Below are 8,051 nucleotides of genomic sequence, written 5' to 3'. Positions count from 1 at the left end.
ATTTTTTTGCAATTTGTCTTTTAATGCACAACAGTACGTTCGCCTGGTTTATGATTTTCACTCAGAGTAGTGTAAAGAATTGAGCCACATAGTCTTCTCCTTACCAGATTCTCAGGTTTTGATATGTCTATTCAATCGTTGTGACAAATGTAGCTTCCAGATTATTAACCACAGGAATTGCTGCTATGTTTCATTCTGGGTTTACAAAGAAAACTGGAAGCGATGCTCTAACATGCATAAAATGTCTCCAGTTCTGTAGAACATGTTAGCATCTGAGACTATAGAAACCAATAAAAAAATAAAGAGGGGAGCCAGGTTTCGGCTTCTAAATTTTATTAGTTTTTCCTACTGCAATGTTAGAACATTTTAATGGAAGTTTAAAATTTCCATTTTGCTTTAAGGATAATGAAAAATCGTATTACATAGTTGCTCGGAATCATACACTGAGTAGAAAGAAGTACATTTGGGAGCTTTGCTACTAATTGAACCAGACCAAGAAAAAATAAAGAAAATCACAGCCTGAAATTTTAGAATCAACAGTGCATGGGACACAATTTTGACATGAATGAATAATGAATGTCAAAGAAAGGCCTGAGAAATAGAAAGAAATAAAACAATGGACTTTCAATTTCTGCTTCTGGTGAAAAGCAGAGACCTCCATACTAAGATTTTTTTAAATTTTGTTTTTTCATCGCAGCTACTTTAAGTTTGATGGGTTAATTTTTGCCTCAGAAAATGTGGCAAAATATCAATTTTCAGTTAAGTTTCACTACTAAGAATTTAAGGGTAATTCCTCTAAAATTAAATAAATGAAAGGTTAGAATTTGCATATTTCCTTATAGTTCCTTATAGAACTTGTATAGATCATAGATGCATTTTCCAGTCCCATTCTGCACCGGTGTGCAAGAAAAGGGACTCATGAGCAGCATCATGCTTTCAGAGCCATGCAACTCAATGGGTAACTGATACCTGCGCCCCACTCCAGTGAGCAGTTCCAGTGCATGACATATTGCTTATACAGTCACAAAAACAACAGCGATGTTCCTTCTAGACACATTAGAAGAGTTGATCCTCCTCTGCAGCAAAGACCCCAAGATATAATAAAAATATAAGGGTAGAAAAGGTGCAAGGGGGAGATCTTAAGTATGGGATTAGCCAGTTTGCTTCCTCCATTCCACTACTCTAGGAAGAAGCCAAGAAAACCAAAATGACACAGAATGATTGAGCACAATTCATCACTCAAATACACCAATATGTTTTCTCAGCTTCACCGAGATAGGCTTAGAGGGTCAGCAAAGCCTCTGCTAAAATAATGTGGACATATTCCTTTGAAAATACCTTCACCATTGTAAAAAAAAAAGCCTTCATCATTTCCTATGGAAATAAAACACCCTCACTGATTCAAGGCATCTTTCCACACTCAGCCTACATATTTGTTCAAAGCTTGGCACTGCTTTTTGGTTTCATAGTTCAACACAGCTGAAAACTCACCATGTGGAAAACTTAAGTCCAAAGTTACTTGCTTATTAGCAAGAATGATTTTAGTGAGAATCTTGTAAATTGTACTGTTTAACCATATGTAAGAGCCTCCCACACCACATTCCTCAATCAAAGTTCTGCTAAAACTAGTTATGCTAATTGCAATTTGCTTAAAGGATGGTTAAAGGTTGCTGGAAGGATGCCAGTGTGTCTATTGCTGGAACATTAAAAGACCAATGACAGGCAAAAATACAACAGAAAAACTTCAAATATAAAAAAGGTGCAATCAGAAATCCCTGTTTCAGCATGAAAATGATAGCACAAACAGGGTTTTAATTTCCCTGCACACAGCAAACCACTTGTAACACAGAAAGATCCCTGGAAATGTGGGTTTTTCTTGAGATTTGTCACCAGTGTTAGCAGAACCATGCAAGGGTGGCTGGTCCTCACACGGTTATGTCCTCATAAGCAAAAGAAGTAACTTGGTTCTGCTAAGCACATGTGTGTTCCCCATGTGGGGAACAGCTCTTCTTCAGTGTTTGTCATTTACTGAGAAAAATAGGAGGAATCTCTGGTGAGACTGATGACACCTCAATGCCTGTGTTTTAAATGCAGAGCACCCAGGGATTACCCTGTCACTGATCTGGCCAGCACAACTTCACTTCAGGCTCTTTCAGATCCTCAATACAGAATTCATGCAGAAAAAAAAAAAAAATAAGAAAAGAATGAAAAGCGTCTTTTTGAAGGAGAAGTCGCAGAGTTTTAGATTCAGCTCACCCATCCAAGCTGATACTTACCTTCCCTATAAAGATGCTGATACCTTTAAGAGCAAATAATTTCAGCATCCAAAAGAACAGAAAGGACTCAGAGCTCACTCTGTAAAATTTTCCCAGCAAAGACCCCGTTGTGGTAAGTCCATGACATGGTCCATTTCCTACTGAAATAAATTAACTCACAAAAGTTGTGTGTTTAGGGAATTGGTCCAACAAATCAAAATGCCCCATTCTTGCACTTACTGAAGACAAGGGAAGAATTACCACTGACTCTGAGACAGGAATTTTTTCACTCATCAAGCTTAGATATCAGTTTATATATGCATCTTAGCATATTGACTATGACTAACCTATTTGCTGACTCAGAGAACAAAGCAGCAACAAGAGCAAATGACAGTCATGGGCATGCCCTGGTTTTACCTCTTTTTCTGTCTTTACTTCCTTGCACACCTCCAGATTCATCCTGGGAACCAAAGGCCCCTTGTTTCAATTTTTTGGCAAGCCTTCTTATTTATGGTGTAAAGGTCTTCAGGACTGAGACCACACCCTGAGACCAAACTTACTCTTGAGTTGCAGCATTCCATGGGCATGAAGGGTGCTTTACAAGCACACAAAGTGACAGCTCCATAACCTAAATATCTGACTTTTTATAGCTGGCTTCACACAGCAAGGGCCACAACATGTAATGGCAAGGCTGAAAAAGGTACAAGAGGACAGGAACTACAAGCATGGAAGACACTGAGATGGGTTTGATGTTGTGTGTCCACTGTGGGAAGGAAGTGTTTGGGAGACCTTGCAGGAACACATGTAGAGGATTTCTTTTCCCCCCAGCATATAACATATGCTGATTTTTGTAGTGATCTTCAATCAAGAGTAAATTAACTTTTCCTTCGTCAAAATAGTGGAGGGTTCACATTTAGCCACTTAATTCATTCACTTAAAAGAGTAATTAATTCACAGATACCACCATTTCCTTCAGGCTACTTTTTAGCATGAAACTAATATAACTAGTACCATCAAATAAGCAGAATCATTTCTATGAACTGTTTTATTTTAAGGTGGTGGTAAGGGAATAGACAAAGACCTGAGTAAGCCCCACATATCCCTGCTGGCTGTTTGGTCAGCCTCATTTCACTATATGTGTTCGTGCCTGGCTGCTGCAGGATGTGACACCTCACTTTGTCTGGAAAGTGAGCAAGCATTCAGAACACATTACTCACAGGCTGCAGCTCCTGGCAAAGTCACCTTCATGCCACATAACTGGCAGGTAGGAAACACTGCACGGGGACTGCAGCTTAAGAGGCAACTCCCCAAAAGTACTTGCCCCAACTCCTACACTATCCTGCAGATAACTGCAGAATGAGATTCTACTTGAGCATGAGTGGCTCAGGAACTGTGTCCTGTTACTTGTCGGGATAAAAGAGACCACTATAGCCTTGTGATTTAATTTTATGCCTATCACAGAATGTGACAAATGGCCAAATTTCTCTTCTGAGGCTACTTTCCCCCTGTGCTCCTCCTACAACCAGGGGAGAAGGAGGCTCCTGAAGATGGCTATGAGTTTAGACTCCTTCTCTACCTGATTCATTCAGTCTCCTCTGATTATAATGAGAGCCCAGTGAGATTAGCCCCACAAAGTTAATAGCTTTTGCAAAGACTTCTTAAGCATGCTTTGTTGTCTATTACTGAGCTCAACAACTTAGTGAACATTCATTTCAGAAAGGCATCTTTTCTTGAATTGAAGGCACTACAGACAAAATTATCTGATATTTTTGTCTCAGCCAGTCACCCTCACTTTGCTTTCTAGTCCTTGTAGAAAAATAGGGCATGCAGAATACTTTTGAAAAACGGTACCCGGTAGTGCCTTGGACATAAGAGATCACTTTCAGAGGCTCAGGTGAGATGAGTCCACTTCAAAAAATGCTGAATACACCACTGCTTCACTGCTTCCATTATCCCTAAAATTTAATTTTCTTTTTTCACCTGGTTGGAGGTTTTTCCTGAAAGCCAGAGAATCACAAGCAAGTGAAATACCATCCTTCAATAAAAGAGAGAGACAGAGAGGCTTCTAGCCTGTGAATCTGTGCAGAGGTGCTCATAAACATGAAAAACATGTCCTGCAGTCTCGTAACTGTGAAAGTTTAAAATGTCAATACATTTTTAAAATAAATCTCATGATTTGCAGGCCTTCCTAATCTTTGAACAGTTAAGGTTGACAACACTGTAAATAGCAGCTTCTGGCCAAAAATACAAGGCAAATTTTAAAGTTTAATGCAGAATGACACAAAAGATAAATAAAGATTACCTTAAATTCCTGTCAAAAAGTTCATAAACAAGATAAGCCATTCAGGATAAAGGTGTCACATTTGAAATATCTGCTTACACCATAAAACAACCTTTCAGATCCACAAGGCAGATTAAGAAAGAGTAGTAATACATTTCGACCATCTGCCCCAGTGGAATGAAAAGAGAAATATAAGACGTTGTCAACAGATCCAGAAGAAACTCCAAATCTACAGTCTGAACAGTAGGTGAAAGACAAGAATTTGTTTGGGCTGAGTCTTCAACTAAGTCATCAAGCAATTATGATGACCAAAAGCCTCTTGCAGTAAAGTTCTCTTCGCAGCCAATCATTCCTGGTGACAGCCCATTTCCAGAATCACTGCACCTGGATCTCTAGGCTCTTCTCTCAGCCCAAACATTATCCCTAGCCCAAACCCTAAATTAACCAAGTAGATTGCCCTCTATCAAACCCACACTTTCTATATTATCTGTACTATGCCGTCGTTGTTCAGATAGGGTGTATTGATTTCGTGAAGGAGCTGGGAAAGCAAACTGCAGCATGTCCAGGCTCAGCTCCTTATTTCAATTGCCCCATGATAGTTACTTGTCATGCATCTGGCATTGGCCTTCTTCCTGATACTTATAATGCCATCTTCAGCAGATCTTATGTGTGTCTCCTTCAGCAGTCTTGTATGAACTAATCCTCCAAGGTTCAAGTTCCAGGTGTGTCAGACCAGAAGATTCCTGATGTACATCCAGGTGCTCAGAGAATTAGGTTTTAAGACAACGGGACTAGCTTAAAGGTACATATACATAAATAACAAAATTTACATCAAATTAATAAAAGCTCATCCTGAGAAGGTAGGCACAGGGGAAGCCTTTTCAAACCTACACTTCAAAAGTCATTAATTAGATTCACAAGAAGTCTTTCTTTAGAAGAATTCAAGATTTTTTCTCTTTTATTTAGCATTGGTTTGTTAATCCTTACCATGCACATAGACTGCATTTTTCTGGACTTTTCCCTCAAATAAGGTAATTAAAAGGTATTTAGAAATTAAGAAAGGTATTCTTAGACACAGATCACTCTAGAAGCCTGAACTTTGACATGGTCATCACATACACAGAATAAAAATGTGTTTCCCATTCAGTGCTTTCATCTACCACCTGCAATGAAGGATAAGGCATGAAAGAAAGTGGAGAAGACATTACCTGCTGAGATGCAAAGCACTGATCTTTCAGATGTTTACTTTAGTTGGCAATACCAAATCATGACCTTGAATCCCAGTGGAATTATATTTTAAATTGGTTTACTGGGTCTGTTTGAGATGTGTTTAATTTTCTTCATAGCAGCCCGTATGGTGCTGTGTTTTGGTTCTGCAATTTAAGCAGTGTCAGTAACACACCCATGTTTTAGCTATTTCTGAGCAGTATTTGCACAGCCTCAAGGCTGCCTCTATTTCCCACTTTGCTCCCCCAGTGAGTAGGCTGGACAGCTGGCCCAGATTGACCAACATGGTATTGCATGACATATAATGTCATGCTCAGAAATAAAAATTGAGGGGTGGATGGTTTAGGGAAGTTAGTCATTGTTTGGAAACTGGCTGGGAATTAATCTACCTGTGGGAGGCAGTGAGTGACTACCTTTATATTACTAGTTTGTTTTTTATTTCTTCTTGCTCTAAGTATTTTATCTCTCTTTATCTAAACTCATGAGTTTTCTAACTTTTTGTCTTCACATTCTCTCCCCTGCTCCATTGTGGGGGCTAAGCTGCTAGCCAAGGTCAAAACACTGTAATTGGGATGAATTTGAGTCAGGGGAAAACATAGTTTCTTCACAATCTCCCTCCACTTATGCTCTTTGCCTTCAAAAGAAGTCAGAAATTGTCCAAAAGTAAAAGAGTTCTGGTTTGCATCTGTTCACTTGCTTTTGTTGAATGCAGGAACATGAACTCAACTACTGTAGGAGACAAAGTCTTATACCGCATGGACTTGTACACAACATGAATCCAAAGATGTGCTCAAATAATGTGCACTGTGTGCTCATCGCAGGCTACTGTGGGTACAGAAAGTTGAAGAAAAACTTCTAAAATATTCCAGTTGCATCATACGGACCACTGTCTACAGTAAATGTGTTGATGCCAGAGTAGGGGAACTCTGGTAGGACTACGTGCTTGGAAAAATAGACTAAGTATTATGATCAGACCATGCCAACAACACGTACCCGTGGAGTTCCTCTGGTGACAGTTCACTCACATGGTCTTGGTGGGGGTTGGTTCTTCTGCTGTCTTCACCCTGGACAATGCAATGAATCCAAGCAGGTCACATCACCTGCCTTTGCTGTTTACAGCCACAAGCAAGGGCCATAGCCTCCATTGCACACTGCTTTGATGCCTTGAAGTGTCCTGGGCACCAGTAACCCATCTAGGAACACCTGCTGTGCATTTATGGCAGATGAAAGTGCCCTGGCTGGAGGTGTTGCTGGCCAAGCAGATGCTGAGAAACAGCCACAGGAGTGGCTGTGGTCGCAGAGAGGCTGGTGAGAGAAGTCAGATTCCACAGAGGGGAAGGGGCAGGGGGCAGCCATGCCTGGTGAAGCAGCCTCTCAGGAGGGGCGACCAAGGTCCAGGGATGTTAGGAATGACATGGGAGGGTACTGCAGGTACTGCAGGGAGGCAGCAAAGGCAGGTCCTGCATGGGGAGACAGAAATGAGGGCCACAGGGGCTGCAACGACTACGGGAAAGCGGTTCATGCTGACAGCTGACACAGGATATCATCAGGGTCCCCACTCAGCCAGGGCCAGGCAGTAACCCACACCAGGTCAGGTGATGACCCACACCAGCACCAGCATCCATGGCCAGGGAGAGCACTCGATGAGCCATCAATGTCTCCCTGTGCCAGCGTGGGACCCTGGGATCCCTAGAGGAGGACCCTGGAGTCCCCATGTCATATGCTGTCCCCCACCAGGCAGCACTGGCTGAGAAGCATCAATCTCACAGGGTTACCTGGCTCTGCTCTTGCAAGGAGGTTTTCATTTGCAGAGTAAGGAGAAGAAATTAAACATAAGGGCCATTGTTGGTTTTCCTATGGTGCCGTAACAGGGCTTTAAAGCCCAGCTCTGTCAAACCTTCCGTGAAGAAGGGCCCTGGGCCCAGCTTGACAGTAAGGAAGGATGGGCTCATGTTGTCATCGGCATCATTGCACACAAAGAAGGTTTTGCTCCTTCTTCCACGCATGAGCTGCGTGACAAAAACAGGTCTGAATTCACTGACAGCTGGGCGCAGAGACTCTTTAACCACTTTTACCTTGACCCTCAGTGCCTAAACTGTTTCATTTACGTGGCACTTTGTCTGTGACCGCAAAGGACCGCGCAGAGCTCGGTGCTTTCCCCTTCTCCGCGGCCGAGTGCCTCTCATCAGACAAGTGCAGCAACAGCAACATCTAGTGGCAAGTGGGCTGGTGGCTGCAGCAAAGCAGAAATCACCTCCCAGTTAAGGAAGTATAAACCAGGCACAAAT

This window comes from Corvus kubaryi, unplaced genomic scaffold (assembly GCF_017639235.1).
Source record: "Corvus kubaryi isolate FWS band 111438036 unplaced genomic scaffold, C.kubaryi_AGA036_p1.0 133, whole genome shotgun sequence".
NCBI classification, from domain to species: domain Eukaryota; kingdom Metazoa; phylum Chordata; class Aves; order Passeriformes; family Corvidae; genus Corvus; species Corvus kubaryi.
This window is presented reverse-complemented; position numbering follows the sequence as displayed.